Consider the following 25,949-nt stretch of genomic DNA (forward strand, 5'->3'; position numbering starts at 1 on the left):
GTATCTGTTAATCCCCCTTTTCCTGCCTGCTAACCACAGTTTGCTTTCTAAGTCCATGAGTCCATTTCTAGCAGCATCAATTTTCCTAGTAACATACGCTGGTTGACTGCTTTCAGCTTCAGGAATTCCATCTTATCTGTGGGCACTTTTCTTCTGGTGGGCCTTTATGTGGTTTGCACACGTAATAGAGATTTGTACTTGGGAGAACTCCAGGCCTCGTGTAGTCCCTGGAACAGAGTGCCCACTGAGTTGATGCTTGAACTGGGGAAAAAAGCAGACTAAATGTTGGAATTTGCACTATGTTTGAGAATTCCAGGTTTCTATAACCTGTTTAGCCCACCTTAATATTGGCTGATCCCATACCGGGTAATTTGGTGGAATTTCATGGTATGGTGGTGTAGAGACAGGGCCTTGTATGCTTCTTCTCTTTCCTTTTTCTAACACTCATTCTCCTGTGCCTCCCAGATCCTCCCCCAGCAGTGCCCAGGGCTGGCATGATGCTGCGCTGAAGCAATATTTGTTAATAAGGCCCTTTCCTCATCTCTTCTGAACTTCCGTTTCTTTCTCTGCACAATGAGGGCTTAGACTAGATAAGTGCTTTTCAGTTTCTTTTAAAGCCATGTTTCCTTTGAGAAACAGAAAATGCAAATCTCTCCTCCCATCCCAACCCTTTAGATTTTGATATGTCCTCCAGGGAGTGACATAGCTCTTTGTGGAAAATTGAAATTATTGTGATTCCAGATGGCACAGAAAAGACTCTTCAGAAATTTATTGCAGGGAGAGGGCAGGAAAGGGGCAGCATGTCACAATTTCTAGTGTGAGCCCTGGAACAGGGGCTTGGGTTTAAATACGGTGTCTGACGTGGCCTCTCTCTAATCTTGTACAATATGATAAAATTCTCTACCTCAGTTTCTTGATGTGTCAAGTTGGGGTGATAATATTTTAAGGCTTTTGTGAAACATTATACACATAAGCCATCTGTGTCTCAGTAGAAACAAGACCTGCTAGGGAGTCAGGGATTTCTTTAAAAAAATCTTGTCCATAGCACTCTGTCGGTGTGTATTTTGAATTACCTGGAGGGTGAGGGTTGAGTCTAAAGTCCATCGTGGGATAGGTGGCCCATAGTTCTCTGTGCCCCCAGATTGCCCCCTCCTCCCCAGTCCTCTTCCTCTGTCCAAGATGAAGTTCCCTAGTAGATTTACACAGAGGTCTTGTGGAAATGGCTTTTCATTTTATTGTTTCACCAAGGAGGGCTGCCATCATGATCTCTGTGGTCAGGTTTTGGTGACCTGAAGGCTATGCAATTGGGGGTTTCTATTAAATAAAAAAAATATTACAAATAGAAAATTAGAACAAGGGTGGTGACAGGGGCTCTTGCAAGTGGGGACCATTAGCTTTGTTAACTTCAGGTGCAGTGGCCTTTGGCCACGAGGACCCATCCTCAAGCTCTGAAGTTGGAGGGACCAGTGGGTTCAGTGGGAATGTTAACTGAGAGTATCTCATGGCTAGGCATTGTTGTACTTGTACTGTGTGTTCCTTATTTGAGACAATGAGCTCATTTAACCTCAATAGCCTCTTTAAAATATTAGACTTTTTATTTTGAGATGTAATGTAGGTTCCCCTGTACTTGTAGGAGATAATATACGGAGGGCCTATGGACCCTTTGCCCAATTTTCCTTAATGGTTCCGTCTTGCATAGTTGGGGTACAATTCATTACTGACTCACTAACCCTTTGAGGTTTGTGTTATTGCCCTCATTTCTATCTATCATTAAACTGGGGCTTAGAGAAACACACAGGCCTGCCCAGGTCACCCACATGTTTATTGTGTAGTCGGGTGTAACGTGGGCTTGGGATTTCCAGGAAGTACCATTTTGATGTTCTGTGGCAGGGAGCAGCATTCACTTTGCTTGTTTATTCATTCATTCAACAAACATTTATTGAGTAACCTCTGTGGGTCAGATGCTTTCACAGGCTTATCTGATTCTTCAGCAGTACCGAGAATCAAGTATTGTTTTGTTTTTTAAATCTGAGAAAATAAGCTCTGAGAGTTTATAACACCCCCCAAAGGAAATATAGCTCATAAAGGAGGGATAGTAAATTTGTGCAGTCCCCCCTCTTTATGCAGGTGGTACCCTAGGCATTTTACATTTGCAAACTTCCGTAATCCAGATATATTCTTGTAGGGCAAGGATTTTTTTTAAATTGAAGTATAGTCAAGTTTACAATGTTGTGTCAATTGCAAGGTGTTTTTTGAATTTTGAATTAAAAAATATTTTTTGAGAAGGGTAATTAGGATTATTCATTTGTTTCATTTTTTAAAATGAGGTACTGGGGATTGAACCCAGGACCTCATACATGATATGTATGTGCTCTACCACTGAGCTGTACCCTCTTCCCCAAGGCAAGTTTTCTTATCCATTATTCTGCAGTTTAGGAGTTCAAATAAATTGGTGTTGAAATCCAGATCTTTTGATCCTACTGCGGTTCTTTTCTTTATAATCTGCTGAAGGGGGGTGGGGAAAGCATTTCCTTTGTTCATTTCTTTATTCCGCAGTGTTGAGCACTGACTTTGCATCAGGGTCTTGCTAGGTGCTTGGAAACAGAAAACAAGAAATGACCCTTGTATGCAGGGGCAGGAAGCCTAGACCAAAAGCTGGGTAATGTGATCCGAGCTACGGTAGCCATGTACAGACTCTGAGGTCAAACTGTACCCCCGGCTTTACTTGTGCTTCCCCTGCCTTCTGACTGGTACACACCAGGTCACTGCAACCCAGAGAGGCCCGCAGCCCGCAGCACAATATTTACATTGATCTCCTCTCCCCTCTCAGCAGGGCCTGCAACATGAGCATCCCTGACTACGTGCAGTGTGCTGAGGAATACGAGACTCTCCCCGTAGTCGTCCAACCCGTGGGGATCATTTCAGAGGACAATTTCTTTTGCATCTATAAACGAATCCCCTTGGTGAGCCAGATCAGCCCGTGCGGCTCCCAGTGGGCACTCTGTATCCACTACAGGCACCACTATGCGTTCGAGAATGCGTGGAGTGACTTCCAGACACACCGCACGGTCGTGGGCCTTGTCACCATTACCGACTGCCTCTCTGCCAAGTCCTTCGAGAAGCTCCATGTGCAGAGGAGCTGTATGGCACCACGCTTAATGACTCTCAGCACCTTGTCTTTGTGCTGCATGGGGAGGTAGCCGAGTAGCCGCGCACCTATGTGGCCTTCAAACTACGAGGACTGCAGGGTGGTGGAGAAGAGGATCGAGGACTTCACTGAGTCACTCTTCATCTTGCTCAAGTCCAAGTGGCTGGATGGGGCCCCTGACAAGTCTGGGGACAAGATCCCACTCCTCTGCACCTTGTTTGAGAAGGAGGACTTCATGGGACTGGACACAGACAGCAGGTAAGTCTACCTGTAGGCCCGGCCACCCTGGCTGTGTGCCGGGTTCCTTCCCTACATCCAGGAAGGGATCAGCAAGGAAGAGGCCTGTCTTGTAGCCAAGGGCAGAGGGAGGTGCAGCCCGACGATTTACAGACATTTAAAAGTGAATCTGCCTTTGTTTCAGAGACATCCTTTTAGGGTCAGTGTGGAGACTTCCTCCCGCTTTTCAGCCAAGACCCCTGGTGGGACCCCTGGAGTTGCTGTCCAATAGAGTAGCCACAGCCACTGATGCTATGAGCGCTGGGGAAGAGGCTGGTCTGGGCTGAGATGTGCTGTAGGTCAAATGCACATCAGACGCTGAGACTTGTCTAGTAAACAGTATGTAAACTATCTTGTTACTTTCATATATTGATTACATGTCAAAATGATAGTATTTTACATACAGCAGATTAAGTAAGATCTGTTCTTAAAATTAGTTTCTAGTATCTGTTTTTGGTTTGTTTGATTGTTTCTTTGTTTACCGTTTTAAATGTGGCAACTGGGAAGCTTTCTTTACATGGCTCTCATTTCAATTTTGTTAGGCAGCCTGTCCTGGGGCAGTCTCATCAGTTTGCTTATAAATGAGATGCTGTATCCCGAGAGGCAGAACGAGATGCTTGTTGAGCTTTTTCTGGAGCCGGTGTCTCCTGCCTCCCAGGCCCAGCACCTGCTGGGTTCAGGCCCTCTCTTCCTCCCCGACAGCCAGCATGCCAAGTTAGGACATCAGAAACACCTCCAGGGAATTCCGGATGAACTCCTTATGCAGGGAAAGGCGTATCACGGAGTATGAGACAAAGCAGGGAAAGACTCATCCTCACTTTGTCCCTGTGATTAAGTCAATGGCCCCACTTTTGCCTTGGATGTGCAGACGAGCTATCCTGGGCTTACTACCTCCCCACCTTATGCTCTGTTTCCCCGTGTATCTATCATGCTTTCCTTCGGGCAGAAGAGGTGAGATGCCTTTGCCCAGAGGTGGTCCCCCTTTGCTGGGGAGAATGAGGGAAGCTGTGCCCCCACGGCCTACGGCCTCGGGCCTTGAGTCTGGAGGGCGCTCATGGCGGTACCACAGGTGACGGTCGGAGGACCTGGCACAGGCCCGCTGTGGAGGCAGTGCTCTGTGATTCTTGAACTTACCTAAGATCAAATCCTACTTTCTAGTTGTTGGTAAGTTGGAGGAGAAGATGCCAGAGAATTGATAAAAAGAAAGTCCAGACCATCCCTGTGAGTGAGAGGCACAGGGGGCCTGAGTCCCACCTACGTGTGGTGCCTGGTGGGCTCTGTATGAATTTTCTGTTCCTCCCGGATATACCTCTATGACTTTAGTAAGGGGTGAGACATGTAGTGGCCATGATTTTTATTTGTCCTCGCAGGGCCCTGTGATCTACACGTCCGCACCCCCTTCTGCTCCTTGGGGATGAGGTGGCAGGTTTAGGTGCCTGGGCATTTCTGTGGGCACAGCTGCCAGCACCGGGCTACACCGAGGCTGGCTCCGTTCACCTCACATGTCACCTCCTGCTGAGCCCCCAGGCGTTAGTCAAGGTAGGTGCATCAGTGCAACGTAAGCAGGGACCATGTTCTCCCCCTGGACAGACTGGTGGGTGAGCAGTGGAAGCCTGGAGCCCTGCCCAAGCCCCATGGCCAGTGCCTCCTCTTTTGTCATAGGAGGCACTGGTGACATTTTTGCTCAGCAACTGCTTGGTTCTGAGTCTGCAGACCCACCAGAGAATTCCAGCTTGTATTTGCCTTTTGAAGTCTGCCCTTGGGATTTGGCGGAGTAGCTGGATGTGTGCTTAGCCCATAGTGTTGACACTGTCACCATTGTTTACCCAGAACCTCGTGTACCAGGCATGGCTCTCGGCATCAAAATACAGCAGCGCATTAAAATCCCTCCTGGTGGATCTGTCTGCTTTGGTACCATAATGGCTCAGCCAGCATCAGAACGTCAGTGAGATAACGCGGCCAGTGAGCTCGGGTCAAGCACGTTCTCCTCCAGTCACTTTTACTCCATTGTTGCTTTCACTATTCCACAGCCATTAATTTTTAAAACAATGCTTTGGTGCAGGAGCAGAGACTAATTCTCTCCTGCTACTCACTTTGGGAGTGAGTAAAACTGTCCAGCCTGTAATGCGACCACATTTTGTGGCTTAAAAGCTGCCTAGACGCATGTATGTGGAGTTTCGGTTAGGGGCGCTGACCACGTTGGGGTCCCCAAGCAGCGTCGCTCCCCTCAGGCCCCTGCCTTCCCTGGAGCAGGAGGTGAGGGTGGGTCTCACTGTCCCTGCGTCCCTGGCCTCACACACTCACGTAAATTCTTGTACATGCTGTCAAAGTCATTTTTGTTCTTGTGTGTTTCTAATTTTCGCTTGTTCCTCCTTTCCTTTTTCTTTATAACTTTTTCTCTTGTACCGCGCAGTTGCGTCTGAAAAGGTGGCTGTGCATATCCTGCATTGGAAATAGCTAGATCGCCCTCCGTGCTGTCTCCATCGCTTTAAAAAGCAGAAACTTTTCAGGTGCCTTGATCCATGCATTATCCTAGTCATCTTGTTATTTTCTAATTTTTTGGAATATTTGATTTGTTAGCACATCACCCACTGGTGTTTGATATCTGTTAAAATCTTTGCTTTGAGGAACCTGTTTGGTCCTACTTATATTTGGTGACAAATGTACCCTTATTCAATTAGTTTAATTGTTTAGAAGAAGTGAGATGCGAATTGATTTAGGCGGCTGTTGAGGGATTCTTTTCAGGGAGTATTTAAACTTGTGAAGTCAAAGTCTGCAGCATCTTGCTCGATTCCTGCTTTTACACAAACGTGCTCAGCACGCGGTTCCTGGCTGTCTCTGTGTGACGTGCGTGACGGCGCTTCCTGACCGGCAGTCACTGGTGAGAAAGTGGCAAGCTTGGGGGTGAGCAGCTGCAGGGTACAATGTTGGAGGAATCAGTCACCGTTTGGTTATTTAATTTTTTTTTTTTTTACATTCAACTTCCCCGTGCCATTTACTTAATTTTGCCTTCATAAAGGGGCAGAAGTGGGTCTAAAATCCATGCCACTCTTTTGTTCCCTTTACGAGGCTGGTTTTTCTGAGTATCAGGACAACATGTACTTCTCCTAAGTAGCTGGCTTACATGGATCTGGTGGACACAGGGACTGTTAAAGGGACCGTAGCTTCCTCTCTGCTCCAGCCAGTGGGCATTCAGAGCCGGGTCTGTGGTTTGCCTCAGCAGCCGTGCAGGCCTCCCTGCACCGGCCTTTACTTTTAACCCATGTTGGCATTAAAGAGCTGACTCCGTGTTTGTTGCTGCTGACGTCCCCCACTGATAGCCGTGTCGTTAGTTTGCGTTAGTGAGTCTCCAACCCCCAGTCAGCATTGAAGGAAGATGCTTTGGCCAATCTAAGACCTTGGATTCTCACCCCCACCCTTGTTCATCTCACCCAGGGGAAGAGTTTGGCCACCACCATCATGCTGATCATGAGGTCTTGTTTCTCCTTTCATGCTCTAGTCCAAATGTGAACACTTCATCCTTCACTGACTTTGTCTCGCTTGAGACAGGCCAGATATTCTGAAAGTGTCCATCACATTCTCGGGGGGGAACAGAACAGAAGTAAGTCTCGCAAGTAGAAGGTGTCTAGGCTGTCCGGGTTGGCAAATGCAGGCTGGGATCTGTGATTGTTGGGCTGTGCCCTGGACACAGGCCTTTCCCGTGGCTCCTGAGGGCCCAGGGGTTGGAGTGAGGACAGCCTTGCTTGGGCTCCTCCATCCTCATCTGCTCAGTGGCAAGTTTGTCTGCTAATAGGAGCTCCGCCAGACCTCGGGACCTTCAAAGCTCAGATCACGGGAGAACCTTGAGTCCCTTCTCCAGAGCCTCTGTGAGAATCCAGTGCCTTCTGTGGTGACCAGTGGCAGGAGATGCCTCCCCCTCCAGGGAGCACCCTTCGGAGGACTGTGACTCAGTGCACCTTGCTGTGAGCCTGTGGGGATCCGGCCGTGGTCCCTGCAGAACCAGACTTGAGATGGGCATAGCAACGGAAATGACAGGACTAATATTCCAGGCCAGGGCTGGAGGGAGGGAACAGGGGAAATTGAATGTGACCTCAAACACCTAGGTGAGTGCTGGGTCTGTTACTAAAATGGGGAGCATGGGAGGTACCTTCCAGAAATTGAATTCCAGAATAAATGGTGGACATGAGGCATTTTTAAGATGCCATTTTTCGTCCAAGTTTGGACTTCATAGAGGTACTCGGGTCTATGAGCCTGGGGCTGAGTTGAAGGAGCCGGACTAGAGATACACGTTGGGAGTCGTCATTCTTAGCTGGTGTTCACAGACGCGCATGTGAATTAGATCATCTTGAGAGCTGCAGACTGAGGCTGAGGGGGGGCAGGTCTGTGCCTGGGTTGGAGGAAAGCCCAGACCATGCAGCTTTGGTGTGTCAGTCAGCGGCGTTTGGGATTTTCAGGGCAATGTCATTTATCTTTAAGGGGCCGGGGGGTGGGCAGGGCCAGCCAGGAAGAAATCTGAAGGGAGGGTCGTGGCCACGTGTGTGTCTTGGGAAGTTGCAGAGTCTGCAGGGTCCGGGAGGGTAGAGTCCTCAGAAGCTGGAGTTGGATTGGGGCGTGGGTTGAATGTAGTCACACTAACATATCAGGGAGGGAAGAAGGCCTAGGGAGTCCCCGCTCTTCTTGACTCGCTTTCCAATGAACAGAAGGCAGACAGAGGATCTGAGGTGAGAAGGGATGGGCGCTGGGAGAGGAGCCAACCTGGAGAATGGTGCTTGAAAAATTCTGGAATAGTCTCCCTGCAAAATAGAGGTTAAAAAAATCCAGACTCTTAAGAACATTGATAGTGACTGGGGAGGAGGCAGTTGTTTTTCTGGCCTCCTAAGGGTAAGGCATGTATCCAGGGATACACAGAATATTCGGGCAGTCTATTCCGGGCATTTGGTACCGGGTAAAGAGCACAAGTTTAAAGGGGGACAAGGGCAGCGGAGGGAAACTAGCCAGGCCCCGTGTCAGGTACCAGTCGGCCGCCCTACTTGCGTGTTGCATTCACATCCATGCCTCCCAGGTGGGCGGTGGCAGCCCCCTTTTGCGGATTGGCAAGCCTTCTCAGAGGGGTTAAGTTATTGGTCCTTTTAGAGGGTAGTAAATACTGTAACAGGATTCAAGCAGGGTCTTGTCAGACTTCAAGGGCGTGTTTTCTCTACTAATTCCGGTACCTCCCTGGTGTACGTGAAATGGTGAAGTGGGTCAGTTTTGGGGCCTTTCAGAAAAAGTACGATTTAAGTGTCTCAGGACTGATTCACAAAGCTCAGTGTTCTTTGATTGTTCTGAAGCACCGCAGTGCTTTACGCCCCACAGAGGTAAGGTCTTACTCCTTTGACGATGAAGTGGTTGCAAATGATGTATAGGTGCAAAACCAGACTTAGCAGCTTCTGAAGGGAAACTCTCCAGTTCTTCCTTGATAGACTTTCTTCTACGGGATGTAGCTCTGCTGCAGCATAGGCCTGAGCTGTCCGTATGGATTGTGGGTTTGATATCCAAATTTAGCATAAAACAGTCAGATGAAGAAAATCAACGTTCACAATTTATTTTTGGGTTTCATTAGACAAGATATACTATCAGGTAATGGCCCATATAGCTAATGAAATTGAGTACAGAACATTGAATTTCTTACTTTTTATTTAGAGTTTTCTTACTGCATGAGTTTGCCTGCTTTGGAACATCAGCTCCTCCACAAGGGAACTTGTCAGTTTGTTGGTGTGATTGCATTTACACAGTGAATGTAATCTGGGCTTCCTCAGCCCAAACTCTCCAGTGCAGAATCACGGGCTGTAGCCATCTCTTAGTCACGCAAATACTTCTAAAATTATATGATGCCAGAAAAGAAAGAAGAGAGAGAGAGAGACATTGCCTTTATCAAAATTCCTTTCAATTCTGACTGCAAACTGTTGTGGAGCAGCTCTGGTTTCCTTTGGATATGAATATATACATTTCTTTGCATGTAACCCGGGTTTTGGACTAGAACACCAAGCCCTTGCTTCCCGCAAGCCACAAAAATAGTAGCCAAATTGCACACATGTGAAATATTTTATTGTTTTTCTGAGAAAGAATCCTTGAATTTGGGACTTCAGCTGTGATTTTTGCTTTTTGCTTCTCCCACCTCTCTTGTAATCTCTCAATCCTTCCCACGTGGCCCCCAATAGGTCGTGGTCACAAAGGAGCAAGCAAACACCCAGTTGGTCACCATGCAGTGCTGCTACAGAGGGAGACCTGCCAAGACTTAAAGGATATTATCAGAGAGGACTTCCTGGAAGAAATGGGCTCTACATTCAGTTGTGAAGGCAGAGTAAGGGTCAGCCAGTAGAAAGCATGAAGACTGTGGCTCATGTGGCAGAGCAGCCCGGGTAGAGGCCTGGAGGCTTGTGCGGTGGGGACTCGGGGAGAGTGCCATGTGTGGTCCAGGGTTGTGGGTGCCCCTGCTGGGGAGGACACTGGAGAGGGCCTGGGGTGGAGGGCTTTCGAAGAGCTTGGGTTTTACTAGAAATGACACAGGAGGCAGTGAAGGGTGTCAGCAGGAAGTGACCCTCAGGAAAGGTACTTCTGGTTTTGCTTCTGATATTCTACAGTAAGAAAGGTCGGGACGGGCGAGAGCAGGTCTGGCTGTCCCTTTGAGACCCACCCCATCATTCATTTATTCATAACACACACACTTCTGAGTGTCTAGGGGAGAGAGGTTGGACCCACATTAGTAAGCAAAATGCTCCTTGGGAGCTTAGCAGTGTCAGAAGTTGACTTAGCCTAGAATGTTCTATGAACAGAGGAACAAATTGCGGAGGATGGAGGGAGGGAAGGCTTCCTTGAGAAACAGTCACAATGAGCCTGGAGGCAAGTGGGAAGTAGGAGCAGGTCAGGGGGCCACTGAGGTCACTGGGGACCAGGGTACTGAGGTGAGGATGGGCGTTCAGGGTCGGGGGTGGGGCTAGAACTCTACCAGGGAGCCTCTGAAGGGTTTGAAGTGGGGTGATGTAATCAAATTTATGCTTTGGGAAGCCTGCCTTGGCTCCGCGTTTGTGTGTGTGTGTGTGTGTGTGTGTGTGTGTGTGTGTGTGTGTGTGTTTGTGTGTAGCGGGGAAGAGGGGGAGGGTGCCACCAACTGGGGAGTGAAATTAGAAGACCATTCACAGGCTGGGAGGCCACAAGTGGGAGAGGGGCATCGGGGCTGCTTGGGGACGGCAGGGGCAGTGTGGATGCCGGATTTCCTTATGGGGAGGGCTTGTTAGCTGGGCCGCCCTTGCGGCGCCTTTTGGCTTGAAGGAAAGAGATGGAGGACGCCAGGTGGACTTTCCTCTTCACTTCTTCCCTGCCTTGTGTGATGATGTTAGCTCAGCCAACATTTGGAAGAGAAGAGCTAAGTTCCAGGGTAGCCCAGGACTTTGTTGAGCTGGTTCGAGTGAGATCTGATAGGATTTATGTTTGTGTTCAGATCTGCATGTTCACTTATCTAGAAACGTCCTGTCTTTTGAATTTCCACAGGGGTTTTTACTCTTGATAAAGTTTGCTTTCTTGGTAAGAGGAAATTTAATACAGCTGTTGTCTTTCTCAAAAAAATCATATCTTTTAAGAACTTTAATATTCAAACAATAGGAATATTTAAAAATGATAAAGTAAGGCTTTGGTGTAGTTTCTTTGGTTTCCTAGTTAATGTGGACTTAGTGCCTTTGCATTAATTAATAGCACATCCTTGTCAGTATTTAAAGGGCTGTTAGTGAGCGCCCCAGGCCCCACCTCTCAAAACATCATTAAAGTTTGCTCTGAAATAGTGAGGTCATAAAGGTTTTGTTTGCAGAAGCCAAACACTTGGTTTATAATATGAAGCATTGCTCCATTTATAAAATAATAATAGGTTCAAAATTAAGAAAGTGGAAGATAATTGAGTTTTTTAAAAGCTGGAACATAATCTTTCTTGTGCTAATTTTGAACTGGAAGTTTCGAAAATAAAAATCCTACTGTAATATCATCTACGTGGGATACATATATGCTTTCCCGTTTGAAAAATAAGTCCGCAGTGGTTTTTGAAGTCAGGAGCATTCCAGCTCAGATACTGGCATTGATGGTTGCAGGTTTTCAATGGCAGAGCCTAAATTTGCCTTCTTAGCATTTTTTTTTTTTTTTTGTAGTGAGAGGTTTGAGTAGTGCTTTACCAGTATGATTTGGGGCAATTTGGGGGCAGATGTTGTGCACCAGCAGTGAGATATTTCCATGCATTTTACTTTCTGGACATCACCAAGGCACATGTGGGGTTTGTGCCTGCAGGCTGGGATGCTGCAGTACTCCCTGGTCCATCACAGTTTTGTCCTGGATCTGCTCCGGTCAGTGAATGATTTTCTGCGGCTTCAAGGTAAGTTGGTCTGATGCACATGATCAGATGTGTAGTTAAAGTGCTATTACATGAAATAAGAGAAGCCTAGAAACATGAGGGAGGAGAATTGGCTGAGCTGATTTCGGTGGGGAGTCTTCTTAGGTGACTCCCTCCCTGTGATTCCTGCCAATATCCTCCCCAGACCTGCACTGTAGTCCTGCCGAAGCAAGCATGCACTTTGCTCAGAAACGGACTAAATTTCCTTGTGCCTCTGTTTGTTGGCTTTTTTTTTTAAAGCACATCTTGCCCTTTGCTTTAATGCCATCCCTGCTAGTCACCTCTTACCCTCATTCTTCTGGATGTCGTCCATACATAGCTGCTGAATGGATGAACTGAATGTAGTATCTCCATGTAGTGGAACATTATTCATACGTAAGGGTGAATAAAAAGGAAAAAAAATAAAGGGGAAGATGAAAAAGGCCACCTGTTCTGGGAAGTCCACCCTGACTGCTCAACCCACCCTTTTCCCTTTGAATCCCCACCCCTTATGCTCCACTCTACTCTTTTTGATATTACTTACCACCCTTTAATAAACTAACGTTTTCAAAAAAAAAAAAAAAGACAGAGATGCTGATACCACTTCAACATGGAAAAGCTTTGATAATAGCACGTTAAGTGAAAGGAACCAGACATAAACGGCCACATATTATTGACTTCAGTGATCTGAAATGCGCAGAATAGGCAAATGCAGAGGCAGAGAGCAGGTGATGGTTGCAAGGGGCTGGGTGGAGGAGGATTAGGGAATGACTGATAGTGACAGGGGGTTTCTTCTGGGATGATGGAGTTTTCTGGAAATAGATGGTGGTGAGGGCTGCACAACCGTGAGTGTGCAGAAGACTGCTGAGCGCTGTCTCTGGGAGTGCCTGTGGTTGGGGCGGCTTTATTTTGTTCTCACCCTGCAATGTGAACTGTCATCTTGTGCTGAGGCAGTTCTACTCCTGTGAGTGGTGAGGCTCAGAGACTTTGCAGAGTCATGTTTCTTTTCTCCCCCTTGCTGAGTGTAGGCAAAAATTGTTTAAGCCTGAGAAAGTGCTCCATCTGCAGAAATGTCTTTCAGTTTTGCATGGTGTAAAAATCTTGAGAGCTTTTTAATCGTTGACGACAGTCTGTGAGGGGAAACAGCCCGTGAAGCCTGGGTGCGACCTGGAAGAGCAGCTCTTCCCTCCCTGACAGGGGTGGGGATTTCACCCCCGTTCAGGCAGTGAAGGGCCCAGACCCGAGAGAGGAGTTGACAGTCGTGAATATTTACGTGAATCCGCTGCTTCATCTTGGATATTAATTTCAAGCTGAGTCAGTTTGTGGCGGCAGCCTCATCCTACATCAGGAATCTATATTATGTGCTCTTTGAGGTGGAGACCAGACAGACTTTATTATTTAACAGTGTCCCTTGAATTGATATCTCAGATTCCTTTGTAAAAAGTAAAACAGCAGAAATACACACGTCCTTTAATGCCAGTGTGACCTGGATCGGGTTTAGTCTCTGTGCCTTAGTGGCCTTAACTGCGGGTGGGGAAGATGATCACAGTGCTTCCCTCAGAGGGCCTGGTGAGGGGGGAGTGAGAAGCACAAATTGAGGACTTACACGAGATGCTCATGAATGTCCGAAGTTAGTGCTCTCAGCCTGGTGAGGCCTCGGGGGCAGAGATGTCAGAACAGAGCATTCCTAGCCGGAGCTCGATCCGTGTTGGCAGCTGTTATGATCACTATCACCACTGTGGGTTATCAGGTAGTTTTAAGACTTGGTAATATGAATTCTTCAATAATGTTAAAAGACTAGACATCTCAGATCCAGTTTACATAGTTTTCAAGATTTCCTCTGAGAAATGGATGTTTTATTCCCCATCAGAAGTCTGAGTTGAGTCTCTAAAAAAATTCTGTATTCCTCCATCTGTTTGCTTTAATTCTCAATTTCTTAAAAAAATAGTTTTTAAATGGAGTTACTGGGGACTGAACTGAGGGCCGCATACATGCTAAGCACATACTCTCCCAAATGAGGTATAATCTCCCCCATAATTCTTTTTAAACTTTACTTTCTTAGTATTCAGAGGTTAGAGGCCTCTAATTCTTTTTCTGGAGACTTGTCCATGAACCTGTAAATCTATTATTAATGGACAAATCTTGGTTTATTAAAAAAATCAATAGAATATTCTGCAATCCATCCAAAAGAAAATGCTCATTGATTTAAATGTTTATCCTTTATGGTGATTTCTATTTTCTGGTCTAGCTTAATTTATTAACACCCATCCTCATCATCATAATGACCAAACTCGCTCTGAATGGACACCTGCCTAAGGCTAAAATGCTTTCCTCATGTTTTACTTCATAGCAGGTGTTTGAGGGTAGGTATCAGTGTCTCCTTTTTTGCAGCTGAGGGATTGAGAGATGGAGCACCTTGTCCCAAATTACACACAGCTGGCAGTGGCTTGCTCAGTGCTGGAACCCTGGCTGCACAGAATGCATTTTTAATTGCTCCTCTAATCAGCCTCCCGTTGAGTGGATTGCCGAACTCCTGTGACTCCATAAATGGCCAATTTTAGTGATCTCAGCCTGATGAGGACTTCAAAGGAGAGACACCAGTGAGAATGTGAGACAGAGTGGCATAAATTAAAATTGTACATTTTTACAAAAGTTTTATTCTCATGTAATGACTTAAAAAGTTAATTTTTTTTTAATTTTAGTGCTCTGTGAGCACTAAAAACAAAACATTAAAAATAATTATAATGCAAAAGAGAAGTGGGCTTTGAAAGTCCAACCATTGCTAGTGATGTTACTTGCTTTTCTCTATTGGCCCTTACTGACAGAAATACTTAGAAAGACTGAATTGGTTTTATGTAGTCTTAGTATGGAAGAAAAGATTGTCAGTGAATATTGTAAGTAAAATCATTACTCTTTTCTTTCCTGATGATGAATAGGTAAGTTGTTTTTATGGCTTAAGTACATTTCCTCATTTGTGAAATTTGAGTAATATCGTTTTCCTTGTCTGTGAGAGTTAGACGCCTTGTATACAAAGCACCCAAAAGGTGCTTAATAAAAATGTGCTGTCACAATGACAGGTATTTTAGAAGGATCAACTCTGAATACTAAAGGGGGTGGCTTATTTCTGATGCATATTCAATATGTATATATATGATATATATGAATATGGCTTAAAGTAACAAGGATTCATTTATTTTTTTTAGTGCACTATGAAGTTTTAATGAAATCTGTATCATTCTTTAGAGACAGGGATTAGTTAAATTGCCTTAAGCAGACGACCTTGAAGATTATTTTCACAGAATGTGTATTGTTACAACTCAGAATTCATGTTACCGTCTAACATCCACTCAGACATTTAAATTCGTGGATTCTGACCAGATCCGTTAAGTTTAAAAAAATCCACATTTATCATTTTCGGGGAATAATCTTCTCTCTTTTGTGATTAAAGAAAATTTTGTTTATTTTTCTTACACTTTTAACAGGTTTAAAATATCAAAACATTGATTTGACATGTAACTTTTTTAATAGAATAAATCTCATGCTGTTTTAATATGTAAATAAATGTTTTTGTATTTCAACAAACTTTTATGATTTCCTGGCTCTTTGAGAAGTATTTGGCAAGATACTAAGATTACCTACTGTTGGAAAAATACAGACGTTACTTTTATGAATATAGGCCTAGTAAAGATCTGTTGGTATTTGCTACAGTGCAAGACATGAGGCCTAGGAGAGCTTTGCTGCCGATTGCCAGGAGGACATATCCCAGATCTCAGTCTCCACTTCCTGTAAACTGAAGAGGATGGACTGGTTTCTTTCCTCCTCTAAGATGAGTTTCCATAAGCCTATGTCTTTTGTTTATATTCAGGAGTATTAGCAATATCAGATTAAATATTGAATACCCCTCCCTTACCCTGAAACAAAGTGCAGTATGTGCTACAGAAGCTTTTAGTTATCTGATTCTCGTTTCTGATCCTACAGGCAATTTTGTGTTGCATGTTTCCCGGCAACCTGGAAGGTCTTTTTAGACATAGGTGGCGCTGTTGCACCTTCTTAACTTCTTAATTTTCCTATTTGTTAAAGAAAGCTTAAACAACGTTATTTTATTTTGATTTCTTTGCTTAATGCTTCAGAATAGCACAGTCTACATTATGTCTGTCTACCTGTAAATATTGTTCTGCTTATATCTTAGTTTTATTCTGTCATCTCGCTGTGAACATCTCAGACTGGCTGTGCAAACAATGGCAAAATCGGACTTTTCTTCCAGTGCTAGAAACCAGTGAGAAAGGAATTTATAAAACAGCTAGAAGCGGCCTCTGGAGCACCTTAAAGCTGAACATTGTACTGGGTTCCCTGAGTATTGACCCCGCCGCTGTGTGTTAATTAGTGGTAGGAGATTTGGTACATATAGTAAGGGGTGTAGTTTTTTGACTTGGGTTTGCGTGCACACGCTGCCACTGAGCCACGTGAGCCTAAGTCAGTTCGTTCTGAGATTTCCCTCGTCTGTGAGATGGGGATGCTCATATCTGCTTTGTAGAATTGTGAGAATTAGAAATTATGTAAAGTGTTTACCACAGTGGGTATGTCAAGAGGGCTCATAAACTTTAGCTACTGTTTTGTGAGAAGCCATCATTTGATAGTCTTTGGCAATTACTAAGAAACAGGAAAATAAGGAAAGCTGGTTTTATGATGAAAGATATTTGAGGAGGTTCGATATTTCCTATACCCATAATTTAGCATCAGCAAAGTCAGAACTGTTACACAGTCGCCCTGAACCAACGTTAAGCCACAGAATTTTTTGTTACTTCAAATTGGTTGGGGCTTAATGGGATCCAATACTTATACACATGTTGTCTCCAGCAGCCAACTGAGAGATGACAGAAAAGAGTAAGCAGGTGATATATGTCTTCATTTTTACTGATGAAGCCACGTTCTCCATGAACTTCAGGGCTGTGGGAAAATGCGTGTCATTATACTGTGTCCCAGAAGTAGAGACTCACCCTGTCCCAGGTAACTCTGGGCCACAGCGAGCCTTCCCTTGAGAGGACCTGCCCCATCATGCACAGGGCTGTCCTGCCATGGAGCTGAGCATCCCGGGTGCTTCCCAAGTGTGGCCAGCACTGGAAGGAAAGGAACGGTTTCACATACCCTACTTGTCTCTCCGGACTCACACCTCACTCTGTTAGTGTGATAAAGGCTAGCTGTGGGCCATGGGTCTGTGGTGTGGAGAAGCACTCTCCGTGGCCAAGAGGAGTGGGGAGGAGGCATCCCCTCCCTCAGTTTAAACAGATGGTGGTATGGAACTGAAGGGTGCTTCCCAAGAGTTTATAAAAGGAGAAATAAGGATTTTCTTTGGGACTTAGTCTAGCCAGGAAACACAGAAGATGATTAGAAAGGAGACTTGTAAATCACTTTAATATTAAGTTGACATTTGTTGAGCACCAATAATGTGCTACATTCTTTTCTGAGAGTTTTACAGAAATGAATCCTTCAATCTTCTCAACAATCGTGTAAGGAATGTTTGATTTTTATCCCAGTTTTACAGTGTGGAAACTGAGGCACACAGAGGGTAAGTTGGCCAAGGTCACAGAGCTAGTAAGTGGCAGAGCTGGTATTTAAACCCTGGCTGTCTGGTTTTGAGGCTCCCAGGCATGGGCTTTGGGTGTTTATAGGTATCTGCATCCCTGGATCTCTGTACCTCTGTGCATCAGTTTGCCCAATAAGGACAGGGAAAGGAGAGTTACACAGGTGCTCACAGTCGTGTCTCAGCCACTGTCCACGAAGAGTGCACCGTGATTAGCGTTAATTGTTTTCCAGGCAGTAGATCTGTTGGTATAACAGAAATTTAGTCCATTGAGTTAATCTAGAAACCCTTCCTGCTCTGCTTCTGTCCATGGTTGCCATGTGACTGCCTGCCCGTGATTGGGCTGTGGAGGAGAAAATGTACTCATGGTTGAACTCTGATATTTCAGTCTGGTTCATAGTTTCACATATTCTGTTACATTAATAAGTTAAGTTTCTGGTTTTCTTGCATCAGTGTCTCGTGAGTTTGGTTAATATGAAACCAGTCCATGGGAGCCCAGGTGTGCTTACGGTATAATTTCTGAGCACGTTGTGGCACTTCTACACGTGCAGTCCTGACTGGAGGATGTCCGCCTTCCTCACTGATTTCTCCGAAGAGCAGGGCCCTCTCCCATCCTCGGATGTGAGGCTGGGAGCTCTCTGAGTAGGCCAGTCAGAGGCCAAGTCCACCAATCAGAAAATGATGAAGTACCCGGAAGTGGGTTTAATAAAAGAAAAGGGCTTCCAGGTAGTCCGATGGGCTGTTCGAGACCATTTGTTGAAAAGCTGTTCACTGTCTGTGGTTGAGCTGATTCTTTGCTGTTGAAAAGTCTGGATTAGATGAAGGGATTTTAAAAAGCAGAAAGGAGTGATTTTAGATAGTACGTCCACACCAGTGAGAAGTGATGGATGACCGCCTGTGTGAGGAATAGACAGAGTCTTACAAACTTCATAAAACAGCTTTAAAAGCTCTGCCATCTGAGTGCACTTCATAAGGGGTCCAGATCATCACTGGTCATGCTGTGAGGGCAAATAACTGATGATGGCATAAAGGACACGGAGGCATCAAAAAGGTCTCAGTCATGTTCCCTGTTTAAAGAATGTGACACAATGTAATATATTTGAGCTGGTTTTTCACTGAACAATTTTGAGTGTTTTCTGGGACTCCCAGCTCCCGAAGTTTCCACGCAGCTGCATGTCCCCTCACTGCAGCTCTGTCAGCACTTGTCCTGGGCTGACGTGGTGTCACGGGGAGTAGGACGGTCAGCGTCCCCGGCTCCTCCGAGCTCCGTCTCCTCATCCGCAGTGCTGGGCTTCTCATCCGTGTCTACTTAGAAGGGTTGCTGAGAACCACACGTGATGGTTGTCAGGGGTGATTTGTGGTTGTCCCTGTGTTTGACATATAGTCAGTATTTGATAGAAACACATGTTTTTTTTTATAGTTCTGGCTTCTACATTGCAGTGGTTTTTAGTCTGCATTTTTTTATAACTTTTTTCTTATTTTTAAATAAGCACTTTTTTGGGGGGGGGGGATTACTGGGGATTGAAGCCAGCACATTGTGCATGGTAAGCAAGTGCTCTACAACTGAGTAATACCCACCCTCCTTGTCTTCAATTAAAAATAAATATTGCAATACACAAAATAGCTCTTAAACACCATCATGGGAACTATTTTCTGTATAGACAATTGAATACATATGCTATTTCAATAAGAATAAATGTTGGGACATACTTTTCTGAATCTGTTTACTTGTTTAAAAACGATAATAGCTAGTGATAAACACGAGTCTTGGATCCAGTACTTCTTAGGGTCTGCTTTGACATCATGGGAAATTACATTCTACAGAGAAGGCAAATTGGGTCTCGTTGATATTTGGATGATTTAGCAGATGATCAAGTCTTTCAGAACTTGACAGTTTTGTATTTTAAACTTACTGCAAAGTTATCTTCTAGAAGTTGGAATTCCTAAGCTTGTGAAGTGCTCAGTAATTCAGTGTGTATGTGTTTGTGTCTGTGTGAACGTGTTTGTGTGTGATTTCAGGAAGGTAGAAATAAGTTCCTTGTAGCCCTCTGATACCTTCCTCCTCCAGTTCAAGAAGTAGGCATATATTTACACAAATAAATTGATATTCTTTTGTCATTTGGCATATTGGAAATAAGAGGTTGTCATACTTGTTTCAGAAGGGTTGGGGAGCATGAGCTTAGAAAACGGGAGGAGAAAGAGGCCGGGAGGCACTTCACACTCTGTGCAGGATTTGAGGAACAGTAGCTTTTCTTTTTTCTTCTAAAGCAAACTGGCGCTGAATTGTAACATACTATTACTAGAATTGCTTTTCTGATCAGATACAAGTGCCTCAGAGTTTTCAAGGCAACATGAATGATGAAATCCGTTTTAGGAGTTATATTTAAAGTAGTGTTAATTTTCAAGTAAAAGGCTATAGCCTGTTCTTCGAAGGGTAAAAGACGTTCTCATTGATCCAAGTGCATCATCAATGTGCTTAGTTTCTTTGGGGTTTTTTTCTTTTTTTTAAGTGCTTGTTTCATTGTGGTTTGAATGAATGTTTAAAATTTCTGAATTTTGTTCTTTAGAACATGCTGATTTATAAGAACTGTTAAAAACCTGATTGATCTTTCGTCTTTGTTTGGAGGGGCACCCTTTTGATTTCTGTTGTCTGTTAAAGAGGGAAATTATTCCTCTAGCCTGCAGATCATTAAGTGAATGGTTTGCAGTGTGCCTTTAAAATTCTTTGAATGCTTTGAGCATGCTTGTCTAGTGAATTTTGAATTGACTCATAGTAATGACTTTGCTTTGATTCTGTGGCTTTTGCTCCTCTCCGCAAGAATTTGAATTCTCTGTTGCATTTTGTATACGTGTTTTTAACAGGGGAAGAAATTTTACATTTTTTACAAAGGTAGGTTTTCCTATCCCCTCCGAATGCCTTCTATAATTGATACAACAAAAATCTGTTATTGCAGTGCTTAATTATTTCATAAACTAATTTTTGGCTTAATCAGAAGCAATGAGAAAGAGTGATAATAAAAAATATGAAAACCTTCCTTCCTTTGAAGAATAGAAATGAGGTGGTCAGGCTCACGCTGCTTTGTGCTTGACACACTTACTTTCATGTCATTGTGTATCATGATTCGGAGATGGAGTTGCTTCAGGTTTTATAGATTTTTGTTTGAACATTTTTGTTGAATTCTTTCTCCAGGCTGATGTTTCCTGTTGGGTTTGTGGAAAGCGTAGAAGGGAAACAAATTCTTTGTTTTATTTTCAGGAGACCTGAGTTGCTGATGAGAAAAGTGTTGAGGGTGGGCTGAGGAACAGAGTGACACTCCCTCTCCTCCTGGCTGAAACTGATGAACAATGAAATCAATTAAGTGTATCAGTATTTGACCAATAGAATTTAGCGAGCCCAAACTGGCAAGTTATGCCCAATGGAAAGTACTGAATACACCTGCAGAATTAGGTGCTTTGCCAATTAGAATCAGCTTAGAGCAATCAGAAAAATTAGTTCATATGATGAGATATAAAAGAATGTAATATCTTCTATTTCTGAAACTTTTCTTTGTTAAGTTGTGTAGAGCTAAAATTAAGTTTCAAGCGCCAGGAGTTAAGAGTCTGGGTGGTTCTGTGGGATCGTTAATCAGGGATGTATCTAGATCATGCTAGAGTGTCTGAAGGTGGCAGGAAAAGACCCAGGGCTAGGATTTGTTATCCTAGGGTGTCCTCCATAATGGTTCCATAATGGTTACATGTGGGAGCCCAAGATTAGGTTAACAAATTGTAACAGACCCCAGGCGCCTGTCAATGTTCAGAAGAAAAATGTGTGCTTAGTAACTGCTTTGCAAGCAGGAGCCTGTGCATCCTCACTCCTGTCTCCTTGCCTTAAAAAGCAGAGACAATGATTTGCTTGCATAGTTGATGCTTTAGATAGCACTCTGCTCATTTCAAAGCAAGGACCCAGGCCCTCAGCTATACAAGCTGGGCTTGTGTGCTTTTAGATAGTCTATTATCCCCAAAACAAGGACCTGGCTGGTCTCGTGGTCTGCTTTGTAATTCACATATCTAAAGAATGTATCTTATTCCCCTCACCCCATGACTTCCCTAAAGATACACTAAGCCTTTGTACTCATTGTGGTTTCTACAATCTCTGTCTCCTCCCGTCTTTCCTCAAGTTCCTACTTACTATCACACAACAGTTAATGACTTTTTCCTTTCATTATACACAGTAAATATAGGAGAATTTGAGAGGCTCGTGGAGTTGGCTCCCTACTCCTTCTCTTTTTCTGGACTTTTCCCACAGAGTCTTGAATAATCATTCCGTGTCGGTAGGACTTCTGCCAGCCATAACCCACAGTTCCAGGTGAGAATGATGCAGGCTTTATCTCTCCTACCCAAGGGAGAGAGAGAAGAGAATTGAGATCTGCTCCCTTGTGGTCCCTTCCTTCCCCAGGGCCACTCCAGTTCACCTGCAGCCTTCTGGCCTCTGCTGTCAGGGCCTCTGTCCCAGGACTGACTGCAGCCATTTTTTCCCTTGCCAACATTTCCTGTGCCTTTCAGAAGTTGGTCTCTTCTCTGCAATTCAACCCTGGCAGATGTGATGGTGGTCAGCGTGCTGGTGGGCAGTCACCTGGGGACTCCCAGGAGCCATGCTGATTCTCCTGAGTCTCTCATTCGGGGTTACAAAACTGTCGAGCACCGGAGGAAGCCCATTCACGTGAGGGCAGCGCAGCATTGCATCACTTTCATTTTATTTTTGAAATTTCAGTGGAGAAATTATTTGTAGCAAACTGTTCCAGTATTTTGGCTGACTGCTTTCCTCACCACCATTTCCTTGTTGGATGTGGTGCTTGGTTTAAGAACCAGGTTTCTTCTCTGGTTATTTCTAGCAGGTGGGCTTGCCGAATCCTTGATCGGCATTTGAAGCAGAATGCTTCATCTTGATGTCAAACTGATTTTCTTCATTCTGAATATTTCGTATACACTCAGCAACTGTTTCAAGTGAACTGCTCTTGTCCAATTTCGGTTAACTCACATTTGCTGATCTCCTGCTTTCATGCTGAGGGCAGTTTCTTCTTCCTGTAATAAAAGTTAGCAATTTGCATCTACTATGGGAAGGTACTGACCCGAGGTGCTTTTGTTCTTAACAGTTTTAATACAATTCACCCATTAATATTTACACCGGTTTTTACTCTATGCCAAGAATTGTGCATCCCAGTCAATCTTAGAATATTTTCATCCTCCTAACAGGAAACCCCATATGCATAAGCACTCATTCCCATCTTCCCCATCCTCCCCCAGCCCCAGGGAGCCACTCTTCTCCCTCTGTGGATTTGCCTGTGCGGGACATTTCATGTAAATCGAGTCAATTCATGTAAATGGAACCGTCTATTTGACTAACTCCTTTCACACTGAGTAACGTTTTCAATGTTTGTCCACGTTGTTGCCTGGGTCAGTACTCCATGCTTTGCTATTACTGAATAATATTCCACTGTATGGCTGGGCCCTTCTGTTTACGCATTCATCAGGTGATAGGCATTTTGGTTGTTTCTTCTTTTTGGCTGTGATGAATAATGGCACCGTGTACATTCCTGTAGTTTTTATGTGGACATTTGTTTTCAGTTCTCTTACGTGTGTGCCCACAGAGCAGAATTGCTGGGTCATTCAGAAACCAACTGTTCAACTCTCTGAGGTCCTGCCAGGCTGTTTTCCAAAGTAGCCACGCAGCGTTACATCTCACCAGCAAGGGCTGCTATCTCTGATTCCTGTGTGTACTCATTAGTTCTTCTTATTATTTCTTTAATTATAACCTAATGTAGTGAGTGTGAAGCAGTTTCTCCTAGTAGTTTTGACATGATTTCCCTTACAGCTAATGATTTTGAACATCGTTTCATTGTGCTTATTGGCCATTTGTATATTTTCCTTGAAAAATACCATTTCGGATCCTTTATTCATTTTTTAATTTAGTTGTCTTTTTTGTTGAATTGTAGGAGCACTTTTTTATTTGGAGATACAAATTCCTAATCAGATAAATTATTTGAAAATATTTTCTCCTGAGTGTTGTTTTTTTCACTTTCTGGATGGTGTCCTTTGAAGCGAAGTTTTAAATTTGATGAACTCAAATTTATCTCTGTTTTCTTTTTTCCTTGTGCTTTTGGGGCAATATTTAAAATCTGAGGTATTTTATTTAAAATTTACATATAAAATATCTTAATTTTTAGGACCGTCCTAGGAGACGGGTGCTGTTGTTATACCCAGTCTATGGATAGGAGGCTGAGGTGCAGAAAATTTCACTGACTTATGAGTGTCAAAGCTACCCAGTGCTGTGGGAGTTCAGAGCCTCATGATTGTCCCCAAGCATCTGTGCTCTTCACCACCATGCTCCACTACTGCCTGGAATCGTTAATGAAAAAGTCTTTCCTTTTTTGGTTTCTTGTTTGTTTGTTTTCTCATTGGGAACCTCATCTCCTCATTTTCCTTTCGGATATCAGTGTAGGTTTATTTTAGGTCTCATGTAGGCAGAAGAATTGCTATCAGTTAACTTCTTTATTACTCACTCTCCGGTGATGATTGTTGCTATTTGACCTAATCAAGTCATGCTTAATTCTTTCCTGCTCATGACACTGAAAAGAGTCATGACTTACAGAATGCTCAGAGAGGAAAATAATTGATTGATTTTATTTTGCTACCCAATCAAACCAATCAAATAAAAACCCCGGTGTTGACGCAGACGGTAAGCCCTCCAGAATAGGGTCACTGTCTTCCTTGTGTTTCGTTTGTTTGGTCACAGTGTCTGGATAGTGACTTGCTGTCCAGCAGTTTTGTGAGGATACGGTGTTCGTGAATCATTGTAAGGACAGAAATTTGACAACAGACTGTATTGGTCATTTCACGAGGGAAAAGATAATATAGAAATACTGCTCAGATCTATTTTAAAATTAAGTTTGGAATGTTGAGAAGAGTTCAAGAAACCATACAAAGATCTTTTTCACTTATTTTAGATCTATCTTAGGCATATTATGATTACATAGCAGAGTAACTTATCAACTAGTTTTGACAAGAGGGGTGTATTATTGATTATTTGTTTTAGTTGAAATATTCTACCTGGGAAAAAGTAATCAGTGCCCATAAATGAACAAATATGTTTGTATTTCTATGTAACATGGGAGCAGACTTCATATGTTTCTATATAATATATATGACTGTGTGTTTTAATCTGTCTGTCAGTGTATTTATAGTTTTTCAGCAATGTTCTAACTTTAGAATTCTTCTAAGAAAGTCACCCCCGATTCTAGCGCAGTTTCTACTGTGTATCCTGTCTTATGCATGGGATTCCACTGTCTCCTCAGTGAGGAATTTCCTCCCCTACTGAGTTAGTAGCAGAGTTAAAGGAACTGTGATTTCTAGGCCTTTGCTCTCCATGTGTTTGCATTTGGCTGTCAATCGCGATTTTCCATTTCTTGAGTTTTCATTGTTCAATTAGAATTTTTGAAAATAATTGTTAATATGTTGTATTTGTCTCCCTAGAAACTTGATGTGTTTGTGCTTTTCAGTTTTCAATTTCTTAAAAATGTAAATGCACTCTTGTTTTTAAGTAGTCCTTTTTCACTAGATATTTGTTTACCACTTTATAGTTAAAATACATTTTTTCCAATGAATGAATCGGTGTGCATGTTTTAAAAGATACCTTACTTTTTATTTTCCTTATTATAACAATTATATTCATTCTAGAGAATTTAGAAAATAAGGATAAACACAGTAATAACTTAAAAATGGCCTCTAATCTCACCTAGAGATACAGTTGTAAAATTTCAAATTGAGAATTACAAGTCCTCTCATGTTGTTCTTCTTTTTCAAGATCGTTTTGGTTACTGAGACCCTCGAATTCCCATATGAATTATAACAGCAGCTAAACAGTTTTTGCAGAGGAGCCCGCTGGGATTGTGATCGAGACCAAGTAGAATATACGGATCATTCTGGGGAGCACTGCCATTCCAAGAGCACTGTCTTCTGATCCAGGAATGTACGTGGAGTGTCTGTCCAGGTATTTAGGACTTCTTTAATTTTTTTTCAGCAATGCTTTGAGTTTACAGAATATTATTTTACTTTTTTTCTTTGCCTTTATACTGAGGACAAGTGTGCAAGGTACCGGGATCATAAGTGTATTTTAGCCCCTCCCGTTGCTGCCAACATGGTCGCTGTGCTCTTGCTTTGCCTTGTGTACAATCTTGCACAAAATAGGACCTCAGTAACTCTCTCTTGAATGAATGATTATATGATTGTAGGATGATGCTTGAGAGTCCTTGTGATTTTTTCCTCCAGCCTTTCCCCAATTCTTAACTATGCCCTTTCTCTTCCTAAACTCCAGCCTGTGTTTCAGCCTGCCTGTGACATTGATTTTCCCTATCTGTAGACGCTTCCTTTCACTGGTTCACGATAATGTTACATGTGGGCTGTGGAAACTTGTCAAGAAAGAACAAATCTATTGCATGCTAGTGTTTTTACAGTGTGGTATCTTTTATCGATTGAAATTAAATCAGGCTGACCCCCTGAGCCCTCCCGTGAGCTCT

The 25,949-nt window shown here is 43.6% G+C and overlaps 1 protein-coding gene across 49 annotated transcripts in view; it reads left to right on the forward strand.

The window, feature by feature from the left end:
* Positions 1-25,949, forward strand: part of LOC141579475 (uncharacterized) — a 195,019-nt gene that overhangs the window by 138,943 nt on the left and 30,127 nt on the right. For 46 of the 49 annotated variants that reach the window (XR_012511066.1, XM_074375954.1, XM_074375953.1 and 43 more), the window contains 2 exons: positions 2,831-3,406; positions 25,238-25,423. The gene's annotated coding sequence lies outside the window, so the exon portion shown is untranslated. Of the gene's footprint in view, positions 1-2,830; positions 3,407-4,794; positions 4,964-25,237; positions 25,424-25,949 lie in introns of all 49 variants that reach the window. The other 3 variants (XM_074375858.1, XM_074375915.1, XM_074375921.1) reach the window with 2 other exon arrangements.

The sequence above is a fragment of the Camelus bactrianus genome, chromosome 2 (assembly GCF_048773025.1).
Source record: "Camelus bactrianus isolate YW-2024 breed Bactrian camel chromosome 2, ASM4877302v1, whole genome shotgun sequence".
Lineage (NCBI taxonomy): Eukaryota > Metazoa > Chordata > Mammalia > Artiodactyla > Camelidae > Camelus > Camelus bactrianus.